This window comes from Macaca nemestrina, chromosome 2, assembly GCF_043159975.1.
Source record: "Macaca nemestrina isolate mMacNem1 chromosome 2, mMacNem.hap1, whole genome shotgun sequence".
Classification (NCBI taxonomy): domain Eukaryota; kingdom Metazoa; phylum Chordata; class Mammalia; order Primates; family Cercopithecidae; genus Macaca; species Macaca nemestrina.
This window is the reverse complement of record NC_092126.1, coordinates 147216294-147238496: the sequence shown is the minus strand read 5'-3', so window position 1 is coordinate 147238496 and position 22203 is coordinate 147216294. Positions and strand designations below refer to the sequence as shown.

General features: G+C 39.9%; 1 long non-coding RNA gene across 4 annotated transcripts in view; it reads left to right on the top strand.

Annotated features, from left to right (window-relative positions):
- Positions 1 to 22203, top strand: part of LOC112425903 (uncharacterized) — a 537838-nt gene that overhangs the window by 81231 nt on the left and 434404 nt on the right. For 3 of the 4 annotated variants that reach the window (XR_011620213.1, XR_984860.2, XR_984859.3), the window contains exon 1: positions 11091 to 11772. The exons of the other annotated variant lie outside the window; for it this stretch is intronic. This is a non-coding gene — a long non-coding RNA (uncharacterized lncRNA). Of the gene's footprint in view, positions 1 to 11090; positions 11773 to 22203 lie in introns of those variants that run through there. 4 annotated transcript variants of the gene reach the window in all.

Genomic DNA, 22203 nt, shown 5'->3' with positions numbered 1-22203 from the left:
CATCTCTGACCTCTACCCACTAGATGCTAGTAGCAACCCACCTCCTACCCCTACTCCAGTGGTGAAAACCAACAGTGTCTCCAGTCATTACCAAAGTCCTCTGGTCTGCGAAATGCACCCCAGTTGAGAAACACTGCTAAATCTCTGATTATTAACTAAATCAGAGATGATTCATAATGGTGTAAAGAGAATGCTGCAGAGTATCCTAGGACTGAAGAAGAATCCTACAGGAGGGATCCACTTGGAAAGAGTCTCTCCCCCAAAGCTGGAATTCAGACCTTGCTGGAGGTGTGGCTACAGTCCACTGTGTGGGGTGGTTCTCTGGGTTACCCTGACTAGAGCTGGTATGCAGTTATAAGCAGAAATTAGTTTTCTGAGCATGGGTGAGCAGAAAATGGAGGAAGAGACCAGCAAGCAGGAGACATCCCTCATAAGAGCAGGTGGACTGAGGCTGGGAGCAGATTGCTAGGGGACCTGCAAGACTCACTGCAAACCCATCCTTGGGGATGTTGCTGAAACTCCATGGGGATGAGCACCAGTGTTCTCTCCCAACATGTTGCTGGCAACAGTTCTTGGTAGGAGCCAGAAGCCAACAGAAGAACACCAGAACAGAGACTCTTCCTGCAGTGTCTCTTCAGCATTCTCTACTGGCAAAATATAGCATGATGTTATCTTCAAAGAACTTTTCACAGAGCAGGCAATGAAACATGGATCTATAGCTAACTGGAAGATAATACATTGGTAATTGGCACAGGTTTGTACTATATACTCCTCTGAATCATTTCTGTAGCATTCCACTTGGCACAGATCTGGCACTCAGTAGATCCAAAATTAATGTTAACCGAATGATTGAGTGAATTCATGATTGCATGCATGCATACATGAATGAAAGACAGGATTTGCTTTTTTTCTAGCAACTGTTTTGGAGAATGCAATTTTCTCTAGTTTAAATTTTATCTACAGAAAATAGCAAATGACAGTTTTTACTCAACTCACCCCAATCCCTCCCTCTCATGAAATTTAAAATTAATTGAATTATCCTGTCTGTCTTCCTAATTCTTACATAACTGATCAATTTGATAAAAATTCATTAGAGTAGAGCAATTCAGTGGAAAAAATGAATTAAACTAGTTTGAATCAATCAGTTGTTAAGTCCGCCAGTTGAGTATTGATATGATAGCCAAGAAAATACAGACATTTATCTGGTTTTTAAGACCAAAATGTTTCCTGCTGATAAAATCACACAACAAAATTGTTCCACAGAAGGCTAAGAGCATAAGTAATATGGTACCAAATGGTTACTTGCCGATTGCAGTGTGGTAAGTTAGCAGTAACCAGGGGCTAAATTACATTGTGAGGAAGACTGGTGCACAGATAATTAGATTAGGATGGAATGAAGGTTTACTTGGGCCACATACTAATGCACTAATGTGGACAAGTTACCCAGCCTTTCTGTGGTGCCTCTTTCTGGCATGCGAGAATAAGCATACACCTCACCTAGCCCATGTGGCTTATGGGAGAGAGTCAAAATAAGGGAAATGGAAAAGTACTTTGGAAAGTCAAAGTACCACACATACTTGAGGCTCTTTTTAATAGTTCATGGTCACAAAGTGGGCATTTAGGGGTTGTTCCGACTTTTTAGGTTCCTGGAAGATTCGGAGCACACTGGAGCAGCAGCTGAAGTGCTGAGAATGTATTTCCGTTTTCCAGTGTAAGGCAGAAGCCCCGGGAAAGGATTTTAGTTTTAGGATCATACACATATCATCTCCCACAAGCGTCTCAGGGCCTTTGCACCTCAGATCCCTCTACCTGGAATTCTTTCCTTCCGCCTTTTCCTTCATAACTCCTACTTATCCTATTGACCCATCATCACTTCCTCAGGGGAGTGTGCGTTGACCTCCTGAACTGGTCAGCTCTCCCAATCACATACTTTTGGGTGGGACATAAGAGCATTTAATTAGGAGAGTTGTATTGTGTTGACCATGTGGGAATTTTGCATTTTATTGTGATTATTCCATTAATGTCTTTCTCCTCGACCAGGGTACACGTTCCATGATGCCAGGAACCACCTCTGCTTTTGACCACAGTAGCCTTTTTTCCAGGTTTTTAATGACTATTGAATGAATGAGTGAATGAATGAACACATCATCCAGAATTTCCTAGAGCCTACTGGATTTTGATGTGTGGGCCAAACTTTGAAAGGAATGGGTGATACTTGGTTTTTCTAAGGCTATAGAAAGAACATAATGATAGACATAGTTTGCTGGCATATCCTTGGTATCCAGCACAGTCTCTGCATGCAGTACAAGCTTGTATCAGTCCACTCTTGCATTGCTCTAAAGAAATGCCAGAGACTGGGTAATTTATAAAGAAAAGAGGTTTAATTGGCTTGTGGTTCTGCAGGTTGTACAGGAAGCACGATGCTGGCATCTGCTTGGCTTCTGGGGATGCCTCAGGAAACTTACAATCATAGTGGAAGGCAAAGTGGAAGCAAGCACATCACATGGCTGGAGAAGGAGCAAAAGAGGGGGGAGGTGCCACACACTTTTAAATAAAAAGATCTTGCAAGAACTCACTAACATGAGGACAGTTCCGAGGGGGTGGTGCTAAACCATTCATGTGAAATTCACCATCACTACGCAGTTACCTCACACCAGGCCCCACCTTCTCATTAGGTTTGAGACGAGATTTTGTGGGAACACGGATCCAAACCATATCAGGGCTCAATAAGTGTTTGCTGAATGAATGAATATTAGAGCCAAAAGTCTGGGGGTTGAGTTTTATCTCTCCAATTGACAGGCTTGTCAAACTTCGTGAAGAAGTTTAACTTTGTTGGAGAGGCAATGCTATACCATAGATTGAAAAGAGCTCCAGAGGTCAGTATTCCTGGGACCAGTCTTCATTTACTAGCTGTATGACAAAACATGTAACATAATTATGCACAAATGTGCTTATGTACAAAAAGGAGGATAGTATCAAAATCCCAGTATAATTTCAAGTATTAAGAGACAGAAGCTGTTCAAAAGGCCTTGTATAATACAGCAGACATTGGGTATCAGTAAGTATTTGTCATAGTCCTTTTCTCTCTCCTAGTCTCCATAACAGGGGTGACATTACCTACCTCAGAATCACTATATCTCCAATAAGATCATGTACACCAAACACTTATATAACCTGGTGTGGAAGATACACTTTCTTCATTCCCAATTGGTTTTAAAAGAAAAATATGTTGCTGGGTGCAGTGGCTCATGCCTATAATCCAAGCACGTTGGGAGACAGAGGCAAGAGGATTGCTTGAGGCCAGGAGTTTGAGACCCTGATCTATAAAAAAAGAAAAGAAGGCCGAGCGCGGTGGCTCACGCCTGTAATCCCAGCACTTTCGGAGGCCGAGGCAGGCAGATCGTCTGAGGTTGGGAGTTCGAGACCAGCCTGATCAACATGGAGAAACCTCGTCTCTATTTAAAAAAAAAAAAAAAGGAAATTAGACAGGCTACTCGGGAGGCTGAGGCAGGAGAATTGCTTGAACTTGGGAGGTGGAGGTTGCGGTGAGCGGAGATCGCACCATTGCACTCCAGCCTGGGTAACAAGAGCAAAACTCCTTCTTTTTTCAAAAAAAAGAAAGAAAAAGAAAATTTTCCAGGTGTGGTGTGTGTGCCTGTAGTACCAGCTACTCAAGAGGCTGAGGTGAGAGGATTGCTTGAACCCAGAGTTCAAGGATGCGGTGAGCTATGATTGAGCCACTGCACTCCAGCCTGGATGAGAAAGTGAGATCCTGTCTCAAAAAAAATAAAAAATAAAAAAGTGCAGAATCAGCATTAGTCACAAGGTGGCACTGTGGTAGCAGCTTTGATTTCAGGGTTTTGCCTTAACAAATTAGCACCTTAGTATACCTTTTAAATTTGACTCTTGAGGTGAAAAAAATGGGTTGCATTTAAGCGAGAAGCATTTCTATATAATAGAGTAATGTCTGTTGTAAATGATATTTTAATGTCTGGGGTCTTTACTCCAGAGAATCAGGAAGGAAAATTTTAAGACATTCCTTTAGATTCTTAGCTTGGAAACTTAAGAACCTCAAGAACCAGGTAAATGAGGGATAAAAGCTTTTATTTACTTTATTACAATATAATCTTATCAAAATTTATAACTTTTTCCTCTCAGAGATTGCTATAGTTTGAATGTTTTTCCTCTTACCCCTCATGATGAAATTTGATCCCCAGCGTTGGAGGTGGGGCTTGGTGGGAGGTGTTTGGTCATGGGGGCGGATCCCTCATGAATGGCTAGGAGCTGTCCTCATGATAGTGAGTTCTTGTTCTATGCGTTCCCTGAAAAGCAGATTGTTAAAAAGAGCCTAGTGCCTCCCTTCTCTTTTGCTCTCCCTCTGGCCATGTGATCTCCGCACACACCAGCTTCCCTTCCCCTTCTGCCAAGAATGGAGGCAGTCTGAGGCCCTCATCAGATACAGATGCCCAGTCTTTAACTTTGCAGCCATCAGAATCATAAGCCAAATAAACCTTTTTTCTCCACATTGCCCAGCCTCATATATTCCTTTATAGCAACACAAACAGACTGAGACAGAGATCTATTTTGTTTCCTCAAATATTCTGGCAACTTATGCTTATATTTCCTTTTTTTTCCTTGTGTTTGATAAATATATTATTTATCTATGAATTTGGCCAACAAATATTTTTCCTGAATATCTTGTGTGTGCCATGCAGCGTTCTGGGTGATTGAAATAAGGCCACACACAGAGAAGGCAAAGCTGCATTTCCTTTTATTATCAACTAGTAAACACATAAACAAGTAAGGAAATTTCCAAAGAGTGGTTTAAGTGCATGTGTTCACATGCACCCGCTTTACATAGGGTGGTCAAAGAACGCCTTTCCAAGGTAGAAGGGTTTGATCCTCAACCTGAATGGTTAGAAGGATCTAGGCAGGCAAACACCTAGGAGAAGAGCATCCCAGCAAAAAGCATGTGGAAAGGCCCTCATGTGGGATCAAACTTGTCATGTGCAAGAAAAGAACCTCTCATAGTTCAATCGAACCTCTCATAGTTCAATCATATTCCAATGATCTAGAGCTTCATAACAGATGATTCTCAAACTCAACAGTTTGAAACAGCCTGTCTATATTGCCGACAATTTTGTTGGCATTAGGAATTTGGGAAGGGCTCAGCTGAGTGGTTTGTTTTGGTTCCCCTGGCATTCATGAGGGCAACTGAGGTTGGAGGATTTGCTTTCAAAACGGGTCTTCCTTTACATGTTGGACACCTTGATGCTTCTTGGTCTCTCTCTTTTCTACATGGTGTCACATCCCCAGAGTTTTCTCTCATGGCTTGAACTTTTCGCAGCAGGACAGTCTTGGAGTTTTTCAGTTCTTACTTGGGTGTTGGCTTCCAAGAGACCAAGATAGAAGCTGCCGGTCTTCTAAAAACCCAAGCCCAGGGCTGGTATATCATCACTTCTACCTTATTTACTGGTCAAAGAGGCCAATCCTCTTACTTCAAGGGCTGAATAAATAAATCTCCTCTCTTGAGGTAACAAGTGTTAAAATAAATGTATGGCCATCTTCAATTTGCAAAAGATCCTTAAAACATTAATAAACATTTCCCATAAGAGGCTGGGGCTTGACTTTCACAACCCAGTGTCTTGGATCTGGTCTCCCCGCTGCAAGAATATCAGCCAACAGTTTTGGAGAGTTTTCCTTGGGATTCACACCCATAACTAAGAAAGTCTGCCCTGAATAAAATCCACTCTATCCATTGTTTGCCATGAGCATTAGCATGGATGCTAAAGTAAATGTAGAGGAGATTGCTTAAGTCCTCATTGTGAATCTGTGACTTGGGACTGGAATGGAAAACACAAAGCAGATGTCAGCTTCTGTGCATGAATTTTCTGATACAGAGTAGTGCTAGGATAATTTTAGAAGAGTAGCAAAAAGGCAACAGATGATTACAGTTCAGATACTGAGAGTGTTTGAGCTAGAAATAGGCCAAAAAACAATTATAATTTTATATTGGTCAACACATGACCTAGCTCAAAGAGCGCTTGATTTGTTAAATGTGTCCCCTAAGGAAAGATCATTGAACCAATTGGAGTTGGAGTCCTTCTCTTCTGACTGAATCTTAAGGGAAAAGAAGAAAAAAGAAGCAAGTTCCCCCATTTCTGTCGTAACGGGCATTGGGGAGAAGGAGAGAAACCAGTGGGAATGGAAAATTTTCTCTGATCTACAGTAAGAGCTTTGGAGTTGCAGGGGGGAAGTGGTGAGTTGAAGATAAAACAAGCTGACTCTGATATACTCAAGCTGGCCCAGAATTTGTTCTACATCAGTGTGACAATCAATACAGCATATCATTTTTGTATTGACATATGTCCCAAACCTCATGTTTGCCTAATGATGGTAGCTGATTTCACTCAAGTGGCAATTGAACTTAAAAATATTTGCTTAATGATGGTGGCTGCTAAGTCAAGATAAAATTAAACCTGAAAAAACATAAACAGAGTTTACATCCATGGTGCTCATGTATTTCCCTAGGTGACTTATTTATTTTCTTTTGATGCCCTTTTGATGTTGAGGCTCCTAACTGATTCTATTAGATAAGCAGCTCTTTATGTCCGTAATTGATATGTTACCACAGGCAGAATTTTCAGTCTGCTGTTCACTTTTGGATGTCAGGAGAGACACAAATGAACCTCTCATTGTTCTATTGCTTCATCTAGAGCAGCATTTTTATTATTCATTATTAGGGGTTACAATCTTAAAATGGATAGATTTACCTGAATGAAGACTTTCATAGAAACACTAGGAATTAACTAAATAAGTCAACTTGTGGTGATATTGTAATTAAAATAGTACTTGGCCCTTCAAATTCCATGCTGAGAGGCTATCTCTACATCTAAACCAATCACCTAGATAATAAGGCATGTTTCTGGAAAGCCTGACTTTGCAAAAAAACAACAATTGAATTAATCACCTTTCTCTGGGCTCTTAAATTTTATATAAATAAAAAGAGAATGCACCAAAATTTGCTCTTCTGAAATCAAATCTAGGGTTGGATTTTATCTTAGCCATCAACTGGTGGGTTTCAATGGAGTCGTAAGTGTCATTCCTGCTGGCGTTGGTCTCTTCTTGCTCATACTGCCCCTGATCCTTAAAAATCACCCCACACATTTTGCTGTCTTGGCAGGGAATTTTCATGAACTCATGAACAAACAATCTATCACTTGAGTGGCTGGTGTGTCACAGAATTTTCTCTTTCATTCTTTATTTCTTTCTTTATTTATTTATTGAGATGGAGTCTCCCTCTTTAGCCCAGGCTGGAGTGCAGTAGTGTGATCTCAGCTCACTGCAAACTCTGCCTCCTTGGTTCAAGCGATTCTCCTGTCTCAGCCTCCCGAGTAGCTGAGACTACAGGCATGTGCTACCACGCCTGGCTAATTTTTTGTATTTTTAGTAGAGACAGGGTTTCACCGTGTTAGCCAGGATGGTCTCAATCTCCTGACCTCGTGATCTGCCCGCCTTGGCCTCCCAAAGTGCTGGAATTACAGGTGTGAGCCACCACACCTGGACTTTCTCTTTCTTTTATCTTCTACTGTGGTTACCAATATGTCCATAAAAGACTGAATCCCCTGATGGGCCCAGTTGCCATTTCTGCCACCAACTCTCTCTCTTCCTCTGCAGCCAGGCCTGAGTGCTTCCTCAGTTGCCAAACTGGGTGTCAGCCATGCTTTTGCGAAGTGTGGAGAAAGCTGCACAAACACAGGATGTAGCATAGGATCTTTTTACACCGAACTTGGCACCCAAGTGGGGTCCAGTCTCATAATGCTTATGCTCCAAAGAGTGAATCAGATCTTTCAGTTTTCTCCCTCTCTAGGGTGCTAAGCTGTGAGTTCATGGAGCTAAACTTGGGACACGTTAGAGTGAGAGACAGCCTGCTTCATTTGGGCACAACCTGCCACTCTGACCGCTAGACTCTGAGGCTGGGTCAAACCATATGCCTGATTCCTGTTGGAATGTCCTCCTCCCAGGAGATTTCTCAGCCTGTCATTCCCTTGGACTTCTGGCTGTCCCACCTCAACATCTGGCAGCAGTTGGCCAGACAAACCAGAGGTGGACAAAGTTTGGATTCAAGCTGGGATATCCCTTTCCCCTCTCCCACATACATGGTTGGTTACAACATTTCCTTGATAAGATCTCTTTCTCACTCCTACTTCCACTTCCTTCTTCCCTTTCCTTCCCTCCTTTCTTCCTTTTATTTTCAACAAATATTTATTAAGTGCCTCTACAAGACAGACACTGATCTGATCACAAAGGATAAAGCAGAGACTCCAACAATTCTTATTTCTTTGAACTTTACATTAAACAGTAAACAAATAAGAATATATGCTAGATGGCTATAAGTCTGATAAGCAGAATAATCCAGAGAAGGGGGGTTAGGGAGTGCTGGGATGGGGTGGGGACACGGTGGAAAGTGTTACTATTTGTAATGGGCGGTCAGAGAACTAAAGGAGGTGGGGAGGAAGCCACAGGAATAGCTGGGGAAGAGCCTTCCAAGCAGAGGAACGGAGGATGCAGAGGTCTCAAGGCAAGTGTGGCCTGGTGTGTTTTAGGAAGCTCAGGGAGGGCGGTGTTACGCAGAAGGGTGAACAGGGCTGTGGGATGAGATGAGATGGGCAGAGGGGAATCATGAGGTCATTGGCTTTGACCCCAAGTGAGATAGGGGCTGCTGAGAGGGAGTTCTGCCCCATGCTTTCACTAGATTGCTCTGGCTGCTGTGTTGTGAAAAGGATGATGGAGACAACGGGTAGATGCAGGGAGGCCATTTAGGGGGCTGTTGCAAAGATTCAGTTGGGAGACGATGAGGAATGGACCACCCTGGTAGTGGTAGGGAGTGGGGAGTAATTGCCTCTCTATATCTTCAATACTGTTTTGTTTTCGTTTGAGACAGGGTCTCGCTCTGTCACCCAGGCTGGAGAGTAGTGGCACAATCATAGCTCACTGCAGCCTCTATCTCCTAGATGCAAGCGATCCTCTCACTTCAACCTCCCAAACAGCTGGGACCACAGGCATGCACTGCCATGCCAGGCTATCTTTTTTTTTTTTTTTCAGTAGATAGGAGGTTTTGCTGTGTTGTCTAGGCTGGTGTGAAATTCCTGAGTTCAAGCCATCTTCCTGTCTTGGCCTCCCAAAGTTCTGGGATTACAGGCATGAGCTACTATGTCTCGCCAATGGCTCTCTATATCTAAAAAGTAGACCCATTGGGAGCACTGATGAGTTGGTAATATGAAAGAAAGAGAAAGAAAGACTTAGTGACTTCTGGGCTGCACCAAGTAGGAAAATGTAGCCCTTGACTTAGGTGGGGAAGACTGTGTGCCAAGCAGGTTTTTGAAGTGGAGAGGCTTTTGAGGTTTGAGGGTTCTTCCAAGTTGGTGAACACATCCGTGTGCTGGGAAGGTAGCTCATCCCAACTCCATGGGAACAAAAGTGCCTGCATCTGAAACACTCTCAGACCTCACTATCTGGCTGTTCATTCGTATCCTTTATCATACACTGTAACAGTAAACATGGCACCGTCCTGAGTTCTGTGAGTTGTTCTAGCGAGTTATCAAACCCAAAGAGTGATTCTGGGAACCCCTGAACTTGTTGTCTGCTGGGCCAAAGTGAAGGTGGTCTGGGGACCCAATTTCCGGCCAGCATCTGCAGTGGGCCCAGTTTTGCAGGACAGAGTCCTTAACCCATGGGGTCTGTGCTAACTTGGAATAGTGTCAGAATTGAATTGAATTGTTACACAATTGGTGTCACAGAATATGAGAATTTGTGTTGGAACGATGTATTTGGTATCAGAAAAACACAGAGAGCCTAGTGAAGTACTTAGCTTACAGTAAATAGGAGCTTATATTATTGTAATGCTGTTGCTTCCTGCCAAGGTGAAATGTGGAAGTGTGGGCACCTGTCCGCTGTCGGATATATGGATGTGCTTGGGCTTCGTTTACTTCTCTTGAGAAGGTTCCATCCCTTGAGAGCAACGTGTCTATGCTGAGCCTGTCACACGCCTGAAAACCTCACTCTATGGCCAGTGCCTTGGATGCAGAGCAAATGATAAATGGGCCTTGAGCTGCCACCTTCCTGGCTGGGTTCAAAGGGAAAGCTGCCACTCTGTGGTAGTGCCACCGGGTGAGAGGGAGGACTGTGTCTGTGTAAATGCACACCTGTTTATCATACCAGACCTGGCAAGCTGCCAGATCTGCATGTATTTGTAAACAAAAGGATTTTCAAAGCAAGGCCCAATGGAGTAGACAGGCATCACCGACAAGGGCTATGACTTTTTGCTTTTTAGCCTGGTATAAATTATGTAGGGTTACCTCTTAATCACACCCTGTGGACCCATTATGTTCCTTAATCTTCACAAACACCCTTAAGAAAGTGGGGTGTTAGGATCACCAGGCATCCTGGTTTTCATGTGCCAATCGCAGCCTGTGCTTACTGTCCTGATGCAAGTATAGTCATGTGTCACATAATGACGGGGATACCTTCTGAGAAATGCATCCTCATTAGGTGATTTCATTGTTGTGCAAACATCATAGAGTGTACTTACACAAACCTAGGTGGTGTAGCCTACTACACCACACCTAGGCTAGATGGTATAGCCTATTGCTCCTAAGCAATAAACCTGTACAGCGTGTGATTGTACTGGAGCATGTACCATGAATGGAGCTTGCAGGGCTGAAAGTTGCCCTGGGTGAGTCAGTGAGTGAGTGAGTGGTGAGTGAACGTGAAGGCCTAGGACACGACTGTGCACTACTAGAGACTTTACGGCCACGGTACACTTAGGCCACACTAGAAAGAAAGAAAAAGTATTTTTCTTTCTTCCATAATAAACTAATCTCGATTTATTGCAACTGTTTGACTTTATAAACTCTTTTTTTTTAAAATTTATTTATTATTATTATACTTTAAGTTGTAGGGTACATGTGCGTAACGTGCAGGTTTGTTACATATGTATACTTGTGCCATGTTGGTGTGCTGACTTTATAAACTCTTTAACTTTTTCAACTTTCAGACTTTTTTGTAATAATACTTAAAACACAAACACATTGTACATCTGTACAAAAATATTTTCTTTATATCCTCATTCTGTAAGCTTTTTTCCATTTTTAAATTAAAAATGTTTTTCTCCTTTGAAAATTTTGTTTAAACGTAAGACACAAGGACACACATTTATCTAGGCCTGCAGAGTCAGAATCATCAATATCACTGTCTTTCACCTCTGCCTCTTACCCACTGAGAGGTCTCCGGGGCGGTAAGACGCATGGAGCCATCATCTCGTAGGATCACAATGCCTTCTTCTGAAATGCCATCTGAAGGACCTGCCTGAGGCAGCTTTACAGTTGACTTTTTTTTTTTTTTAATAAGTAGAAGGAGTATACTCTAAAGTAACAATAAAAAGTAAGGGTAGTAAGTTTGTTTACAGAACTTTCACTAACGTGAGTAATGTGTTTCACTACAACGTCACAAAGGCTACTGTGTCACTAGGTGATAGGAATTTTTTTAGCTCCATTATAATCTTATGGGATCACCATTGTATGTGCACTCCACAGTTAATTGAAATGTCATTATGTGGTACATAACTGTCTTAGTAAAAGACACCTTTTTTCTTTCCAAAGTGCACTGGATTGGACAGTACATAATATGGTCCCCTGAGATAATATCTTTATTTTGAGGGGAGGAAACAGAAGTATAGAGAAGGTAAATCATTTGCCCAAGGTCACCTAGCAGGTGAGTGATGGAGCTGGATTTTAACCCAGGTCAGTCTCTGGCACCCAAGTCCTTCCTGCCAGAGTCTTCTGCTTGTTTGTACAGGGCAATGAGCACATCTCCCCACAGTTAGTCCCTCAAGGAACTAGAAACTCACTGGAGTGATGTGCTATTGTTGGGAACACTCTTGTTTGGAACCCTCTTAACTGTTATTATTATTTTTAAGAACAATTTGGATATTAGCAAGTCTTGTTTCTTTGAGAATAGATTTCATTTTTGAAAAGACCCTAAACACTTTGAGAACCAAGTCTTGTGAATAAGGTGGGAAATTATGCTGGGAGATGCCAGTTTGGAGCCAAATCAAAGGCTGAGTTTGAATTGCTAGTGAATTGTTGTTTGTTTGTGTGGCTATGAAATTGGCTTTGAAAAAGAATTCTCAAAGAAGCATTCTGCAAATGTTTTGAACAGTGATGGTGTCATTTCAATGGGTTTCATTTCTCAAAGTAACTTATTTTTCTTTAAGTATCATTTTATCATGCCTGTTAGATGTGACATATTGTGTCTAGTCTTTTGTAGATAAGCACATTTAGCTTAGAATTAGCAGATGGGCTTGCCTAGGTGGTTGAAATTCTTGGCTTTGAATGAAGAAAATCAATCAGTCCTTTCTATAGAACTCAAGTTTCTATTAGCTGAATTCTCAAGCTCCATGTTCTAACAAGTGAATTCTGTGGGTTTGATTGCTCTATATTTTTAAAATAAAAAGTTCAGGTAACCTGTATTTGTAGTACTTAATAATTGAGTGATAAAGTTTTGGATGGTTTATCTATTAAAAATAACCATTATACATTTTATTTGCACTTTTAAATTTATAAAACACTAATAATGCTATTTATTTTCTATTTAAATTCAAAACAACCAAGGGAATAAAGTGAGTCAGGTATTATCATCCCATTTTACAGGTAAGAGAAGGAGCCTCTGACATTGTGTCTTGTTCAAGGTCACATAATTATCATAATTATAAGAGGCAATGTCTGGACTTGAGGATGCCTGGGGTGTTTAATTCCTGATTTAACTCCCTTTCCATTGTAGTATATGCCTTTCTTCTTCATTGTTTTGTTCTCACAGGTTATGGACCCTTTTAGTTCTTTATTAGTTTTCTATGGCAACTGTAACAAATTGCAACAAACTTAGAGGCTCAAAAAAATGTATTCTCTCACAAGTTATAATTTTGGCCTCCTTTCTTATGGAGGCAGTGGATTCAAACTAACTCTTATGGTGCCCTATCAAGGCATTGGCAGGGCTGTACTCCCTCTGAAGCCCCTAGAAAAGAATTCATTCTTTACTTTTCTAGTTCCTAGAGCTGCATTCATTGCATTGTTTGGTTCATGGCTTCCTTCTCCACTTTCAAGACCAGCAGTTGTAGCATCTTCAAATCTCTCTTTCTCTGTTTCATCTTCACATTGTCTTCTCCATGGTAAATCTCTCACTAACTCCTTTTTTAAACTAATACTTGTGATTGCATTTAGAGCCCATTTGGATAATTCAGGATAATCTCTCCACCTCAAGGTCCTTAATCAACTATATCTGCAAACTCCTCCCTTTTTACCATATGAGAAAACATTTACAAGTTGCAAGGATTTGAATGAGGATATTGTTTGGGTTTTATTTGGCAGGGGGAATTATTCAGTTTACTACAGTCTACCCTTTGAGATTCACATCCTCAAAGATTCACATCCATTCCATACACAAAATGCATTCAACCAACATTCCCAGGTCTCATCCCATTACAGCATCAACTCCAGTCCAAAACTTCATCTAAATATCATCAGTTCAAAAGTCCCAAATCTCATCATCTAAATCAGAGATAGGAAACACTCTCTATATGCTACATCATGAGGAAAATTTCCTCTCCATCTGTGGACCTGTGAAACTAGAGGATATGTTCTCTGCTTCCAAAACACAATAGTGGGACAGGCATAGTGTAACAGCTATAGGCATTTCCATTGCAAAAAGGAGAATAGAAAGGGGAAAAAGAGTAGTTGATTATGAACAATGGAAAATCCAGCAGGACAAGTTTCACAGAGGCTTAGAAATGATCTGTCTTTGTCTTGTGACTCTGCCTTCTCAGCCTGAGGCTCCACTCTGGGAGTCATTCTTCCTTTTGCTTGAGGTAGAACTGGTTGATAATATTGTGAGCTTGTTTCCTACCTGTAGAATTTTGGGAGTCTTATAGCATCCTTTCATTTTGTTCTCTCTGTCCCTTTTGGTTCAACCTGGCTGTGTTTCTGCTGATATAACACTCTAAAAAGCCTGTGGGTCTCCCATGTATGTTACAGGGATTCATGCCTTTAGATAAGGGAATCCTGCACAAATATTTTCTGGAGAATCCCATCTCTTTTCCTGGCTTCTACTGAGATAGCTAAGGGGATCTGTGAGTCACATGTCTAATCTCTAACACAACCAAAATTGTCCAGTCATGCCCTTGACTGTCTAGAACATGATTTCTCAACAGTGAATCTCCTAATTTTAGCATCTTTTGGAAGCTGGATAGGTTGAGAATTTCCCAAGTAATCAAGTCCTGGTACCTTTTTGCTTAACAGTTATTCTCTCATTTTATCTCTTTCCTTACATATTTTGCTATAAATGGCAAGAAGAAACCAGGCTGCATTTTTGAAATCTTATTTGAAAATCTGAGTTAAATATCCATGTTCACCACTTACAATTCATGCTTTCCACATAACTGTAGGGTACAATTCAGTCTGGCAGTCAGCCACTACTTAACAAGGGCCATCTTACCTCTAGTTTCCAATAACATGTTTCCCACTTCTGTCTGGGGCCTCAGCAACTGTGCTGTTAATGCTTATATTACTACCAACAGTCTACTGAAAGAAATCTAGGCTATTTTTTTTTATCATGGGTCTCTAAATTCTTTCAACCTCTACTCATTACTCAATTCTAAAGCTATTTCTACATTTTTAGAAATGTATCGAGGCAGTCACCAAATCTGTATTTATTTTCAATGGTTGCTATAACAAATTACCACATACTTGGTGCCTTAAACCAAATACATATACAATATATATAATTATGTAACTATATTTTTATAAATTATAATTTTTATTATAATTTATATTAATTATATTATATAGAAATATAAATATATAATTTATAAATATGTTTAAAATATATAATTGATATTATTAATATTAATAAGATAATATAATCATATAATATCAATATTAATAATATATGTTATTATATACTATATACTATAATAATATCCATCATTAAAATAATATTTATAAATACAATTATAATCGATATTATTAATAATATTAATAAGATAATATTAATCATATAATATCAATATTAATAATATAATATGTTATTATATTCTATATAATATATTATATATTATTAAACTAATATTTATAAATACAATTATATCTACAAATATGTAGTAATTATATAACTATATTATATAAATATATAATATGTTATTTATATAGTCTATAAATATAAAATATATATTTTATTAAAATATAATAATATTTTAGTAATATTTAATTTATATTTTATTTATATATATAAGTTTCACTGGACCAAAGTCTAGGGCTGTACTCCCCGCGGAGGTTCAAGGGGTAAATTTGTTCCTTAACTCTTCCAGCATCTGGTGACTTTCAGTAGTTCCTGGCCTGTAGCTGCATCACTCCAATCTCTCCTGTCATTGTCACATTGCTTCTCTTCTCCTGTGCATGTGTGTGTCAGATACTTTTCTACCTTCCTTTTATAAGAATACATTTGCTTGCATTTAGGGCCCAGCCAGCTAATTCAGGATAACTTCCCATCTCAGAATCCCTAACTTAATCACATCTGCACAGTTCATTTTTTTGTCATATAAGGTAACATTCGTAGGTTCTAGGGATTCAGGTGTGGATGTCTCTTATGGGGAATTATTCAGTTCACCACAAGTTTATTTTCCATGTGTTCATCTTGCCATGGTCACATGATATTCAAGAAGATCCATCATGTAGCAGTGCAGTACCCATGTATTAGGTTGCTGTTACCTACGTGGTGTCTTGCTCCATTCTCTCAATCCCTTATGGCATCAGACCCATGCTCTAGTCACAGAGTAACGTAGGCTAGACTAGTCACCTATCCTTATCTGCCCTGACCATGGTGGTGGGTGCATGATCCAAGCCAGCCAATCAGAATTTTTCCCTGAGATTTTCGCATTGAATCTAGAGAGAGAAATTTTGTAAAGATAGGAGACTGGAGCTGCCTTTCTCCATCATATTGTTAAAACAGAGAGGTATTCACCTTGCAAATTTCTCCTTTTTTAACTCCTGAAATACATAAAATTCTCAAAGAGGAAAGTCTATTCCTCAGAGATACACAAGCCTGGCTACATGCCTAGGTGCAAGATGGTCAGGAGGTAAAGGTGGCAGTATTGATGAGTCTGAGTCCACTGAGAAATTTTAATTTGTTCAACAGGCTATTTTGGCACATTCAATAAACAATTAATCACCCCTAAACCTGTATTCTCCTTCATAGCTACACAAAAGATACTTCCTATTCTAGTCATAGCGTGCATTGATTTTTGCCTCCTGCTGAACCCCACTAAAATGATAGAAAAGGAATTAAAATGTTATAAACCTACACAAGCAGTATAAGGAGACAATAGCAAATTAAATATCTCAACAAATGTTTGGAAGATGGAAAGCAGATGGATGAATGTTACTGGGTTGGCAGAGCAAGAAAGCTGGAACAAAGTGCCTGGAGAGGGGGATCTCAGAGAGAAGCAAGCCAACTTTTGCCACAGAATCCTAGAGAGACAAGAAAATTGGAGCCCAGAGACACCTCTAAAGACAGATATGAAGAATCAGCTCAGTAGTGGATAGATCTCATATTATGGTTGTCCACTTTTTAGTAGCTTTTCTATATTCAGGTTTATCTCAATTTACGAGTATTGCTTCCTTAATCCAAACTCGAATTCTCAGCTTCCCCTATAGCTAGGCTACGGTCAAGCATTCTGGCTGTGCCAACCACACACACACATACTTTTAATTCAGGTGTGAGCTAAGGAAAGAAGATCTACTTGTGTTTCTATTTTTGAAGGAGAGAGCTCTCAGGATTTTAGTGGAAGCAATTGGCAAGTGCTTCTAAGGTTACATTTCTCCTACAGAATTGTCATTGGTGATGGTGCTGGCCAGCGCAGTAATAATCTACTTTAGTGCTCAGTAGGGCAGCAGAGTCTGTGTGAAGTTTTCTTCATCAGGCTTTTTTGGTGGGATAAGTTTTGGGCATAGCTCTAGAAGCTTAGCCTGGACCTAGCTTTTTTTTTTTTTTTTTTTTTTTTTTTTTTTTTTTTTTGAGACAGAGTTTTGCTCTTGTTGCCCAGCCTGGAGTGCAATGGCGCAATCTCAGCTAAGTGCAACCTCTGCCTCCCAGGTTCAAGCGATTCTCCTGCCTCAGCCTCCTGAGTAGCTGGGATTATAGGCTCCTGCCACCAAGCCCAGCTAATTTTTTGTATTGAGATGGCGTTTCACCATGTTGGCCGGACTGGTCTTGAACTCCTGACCTCAGGTGATCCACCCACCTTGGCCTCCCAACTGGAGCCTAGTTTTTAAACCTTCCACAAAATTCAATGAACTACTCACCATTTAATAAACTGATTTGCCAGAGTCATTTCTACTGACTGCAATTTAAAACGAACGAACAAACAAAAACTGCCAAGCCTCAAAACAACTCTATTATTACTGCATGTATAATAGATAGTTTTATACGATGTTCTTTCCCATACAACCAGATAATGGACTACCTCCTGCCCCACTACAGCATCTACAGAAAGGAAATTTGTCTATGGAGAAACTCAACCAGAGGGGAACCAGATGGAGACATCAGGAGTAGAGGAGAGCAGGCTTCAGATATTAAAATAAAGAGACTTCTTAATCCTCTTCCCCTTCTCAATTCTTAGAGTTGAGAAGGCAGAGTTAAAGAGATTTTTCTTAGCAGAAATCAGCCACTCTAAGAGGAAAAATCCTCCAGTAAATTTAGATAAATATCTATCTTATTACCTTCCAGTAGAGCCATGCCTACTCATAGATAACTGCAAATCAGCTTTTTATTGCCTCTTTCTTAATTAACAATGGATATGTCAGGATCACCAGACTTTTGAGGAAAGCTTCTATTCTCAAATGAGAAAGACCAAAGCAAATACCAGAATAAATTGAAATTGATGAATCTAGTGACAGTGAAGTGAGCAGAAGGCAACTTAATTAAAAACACTATAATATTTTCAGAAAGAATGAGAAGACATTTCATCGATGAATCAAAATAGGATGCTATTTTTTTAAAAAGCTGGAGAACAAAGAGCTCTTGGAAATTAAAAATATGACAGCAGATAGTCAAACAAATAAGCAGAAGATTGGAATTTGATGTTGAGGAATCTCCTAGAAAGTAGGACAAAATAACCAGACACAGAGAAGAGGAGAGAAATGATAAGAAAATCAGATAATCAATCCACTGGGTCTAACATCCAATCAAGAGAGACACAAAAGAGGAGGAATTTTTAAAATTATATATACAGATACTGAGAACTGATGAACTTGAATCTCCAGATTGAAAATATTTCATGTGTATTCAACGCATATGTAGCCTGCAGCAAGGCACATTGCTGTGGAATTTTGGGACACCAGAGAAGATGCTGAAAATTTCCAGAGAAGAGCAAACAAGGTTACATAAGAAAGGATTAGGAATCACAATGAGATTCGACTTCTTAGCAGCAAGCTTCAAAGCAAGAAGTCAATGGAGCAATGTCTTCCAAGCTGAGGCACTTGTTTCTTTTTTTTTTTTTCTTTTTTTTTTTTTTTGAGACGGAGTCTTGCTCTGCCGCCCAGGCTGGGGTGCAGTGGCCGGATCTCAGCTCACTGCAAGCTCCGCCTCCCAGGTTTACGCCATTCTCCTGCCTCAGCCTCCCGAGTAGCTGGGACTACAGGCGCCCGCCACCTCACCTGGCTAGTTTTTTGTATTTTTTAGTAGAGACGGGGTTTCACCGTGTTAGCCAGGATGGTCTCGATCTCCTGACCTCGTGATCCGCCCGTCTCGGCCTCCCAAAGTGCTGGGATTACAGGCTTGAGCCACCGCGCCCGGCCGAGGCACTTGTTTCTAACCTAGACATCAATCTGCCTCCAAATGGTCAATCAAATGTAAAGGTAGGAGGCAAACGTGGAATATAGGTGTCTCAAAACATTTACTTCTGGGAAGGAATGGGACGCTTTGCTCCAGCAAGCAGGGGAAAACATCAAGAAAGAAAGTGTGAGATCCTGGAAACGGGATCCATCCCTGAAAAAAAAAAATGCACAAAAGAATTCTTAGGATAATAATGGAGGGATTTCCTAGAATAACAACTGTTCCAAAGGCTCAGTGAATAGGAAGAAAGCACGTTAGCTAAAATAAAAAAAAGAAGGAAAAGAGCTTCAATGAGCAAATGAAGCATTAACAGATTTCTTAAGGAGTTGAACATTTTTGAGAGGTGTTTTCTAATCCCATCAGAGAGTCTGAGAGAAGCCAGTGACACTTAGAAAAATAATTAGATGAAAAATAAAGGCAATCACTAACTTTAGGGAAAACAAACATTTGTATAAGAAAGGAAATGTAGTCATAGTATTCTATTGGTTTCATCTGTGAATAATAGCAGTTTAAACAGTAACTCTTGATATAACCAATATTATGACAAATCTGTATTATGAATAAGGTAGAAGTGAAATGCAGGTGGAAAGGGTAAAGGTATAGGCTGTAACAGTGCTAAAATGTTATTTTTCTAAAGAAGGAAATTAATAGATAATTCTTAAAAAATCAAGTACAAAGTAAAAAATAAGTATATAGAAGCAAAAACATAAATACTGGAAGAAGGAGCTAAAAGAATTGAAAATTCTCGGCTCTGCAGAGCAGGATTTAAAGGCAGAGTAGAGTACTGCTCCTTTGCATAATAAGCCTTATGAGATTGTTTGAGTGAGATTTTTTTTTTCAACTATGAACATGCATTACTTGATAAAAATTCAAAACTATCAAAACTTTGAAAATTTTCTTAGATAAACAGGAACTCTCATACTCTGTCAGTGGGAGTATAATTAGTGCAATTGCTTCAGAAAACTGGCAGTATCTACTGAAGCTGACTGCACACACACTGTGTGGACCAGCAAGCTTGGTTCCAACAGAAGTATGTACAGTTGTGTGCCAAAAGATGTACAGGTATATCTGTAGCAGTACTATGCATGGCAGCTGGGGACTGGAAAAAACAAAACGTGCATCTGCAGTCCAGTGGGTATTTCATATTCATGCAATGGACCATGATATAGTAATGAAAATGAATCACTGCTACCTGCCGCAATGTGGGCGAGTCTCGCAAACATTATGTTGAGCAAAAGAAATCAAGCACAAAAGAGTGCATGCTACATGATCCTGTTGATATAAAGTTCAAAGCCAGGGAAAACTAACCTATGGTGATAGAAGTTAGGATGTTGATTACCTTGGTGAAGAGATTCGGGAGGATAGAGACTGAAGGGCCTGAAGGGTGCTGCTGGGTCCTGGACAGTACTCAAATTCTTGATCTGGCTGCTGACACATGAGAATCTTCACTTTGGAAGTTTCATCAAGCTGTACTCCATCAATTACACTCTTCTATATGTAAAATATATTAAAGTTCATTTAATAAACTTTTATTACTCTTTAAAAGTTTATTAAATAAAACACACATAGTCCTACAAGAGCAGCTTAGCCCAAGGAGAAATGGCCATCTGGACCTGAGAGCCCACTGTGCTGGGAAAATTAGAGAATTATTCATGCATTTATGAAAATACATGTAAAAAATAACAGCCAGTTGAATGTGGTTATTTCTCAGTTCTTGTCTTTTTACTTCGATTTAAGGATTTTGCAAATTTGTCATTTCTGTGTACATTCTAATTTAAGCTGCCTCAAGGCTTTTTTGGACATAATTAATAGTGACTTCAAAACAATTTGAAACATTGTAATGGCTGCAAGGTCTTTCTTCTGTTTCCTGGATGGCCTGCTCAGGATTTTAGGTGCAGTTCCGTTCAAAAGGTAACAGAACCGGAACACGGGATGAGTAAATACAGTCTAGTTAAAAAAACAAAACAAAACAAAAAACAGCACAAAATTACTGGGTTTCATTGTGGGAGGAGGTGGGGCCAGAATTCTATTTTGCCCTTTCATGTTGTGGAAAGAATCTCAGTCCTTGAAATGGTATAATGCATCAGTGACCTTGGTTTTCTTCAAAAGTGTTTAAGAAGAGGGGACATTCTTCTTGGCTTTGATATTTTACATTATTAGTATTAGAAATCTTTGCGCAAGGCTTGGAAGGAGATGAGACGTAACAAGTTTTCTTCTTCTGACCTTCACATCACCACACTACAAAAGCTCTTCAGTTGCAGACATTTGCCTTGCTATCTTGTTCCCAATCAAGGGAAAGCCAAAGGAGACACTCTTGAAAGTTCAGACACTTACAGCGAATTTCAATGGATACAGTTGCAGAATACCTTTAAACAACCAAAGTTGGCTGGTAATTAGGCTCTCATACGCCACAGATCTGTGCCTGCAGTCAGCAAGTCAGCAACCTGCAAGAGAAGCCCTTCTCATGAAACAGCCAAGAGGGAGGTATCCTGGGAGCGAGCCAAGGCAGCATTGATGGGCATTGTCAGGGATTCTTCAGAACTCAGAACAGAACTCGGCTACCATCAGCTGCATTTGAGTTCCTCCTTTTCCGGCAAAGACTGATGATTATATTGAAGGCAAGTGCAGCTGTTTAATAGGATGAGGGATTATGTAAAATTGTAGCAATTGTCCATTTAAATGCCTGCGATTATCATTGGCCTTACAATAGATATAGTATCTTGTAATATATATACTAGGTATAAGTACTACAATTATATACAGTAAAAACATATGTAATACATAATTATAATACTATAATACTTCAAAAGAAGTAATTTGTGGAATAAAGATACTTGGATTCACACCCCTGGTTTTTATTAGGTTGGTGCAAAAGGAATAATGGTTTTTGCCAGGAAAAGTAACTTTTGCACCAACCTAGTAACAATCTGTGTGAATTTGAACCCTTTTCTTGCTTCCTCTTTGCCCTCATTGCTATCTCTGCTACATAAAGGTAATTTGTGTCTGCACTGAAAGTATTGTTAGGGCCAGCTCATAGTAGGTACTTACTAGATACAAGGGATTTTCCCTCTTCTTGCCCTGTAAAGTTATCTTTTGAACAAATCATAAAAGAGCTGCTCTCTGACCAAATTCATGTATTGGAAAAGCTGGAATGGGAATTTATACCTCTGTGCTTCCAACTCTAGCAAAGAGAGCCACTGGAGTCATCTCTTGAAACTGCACATCCGATCTTGTCATTCACAGGCTTACAACCCTTCCTTT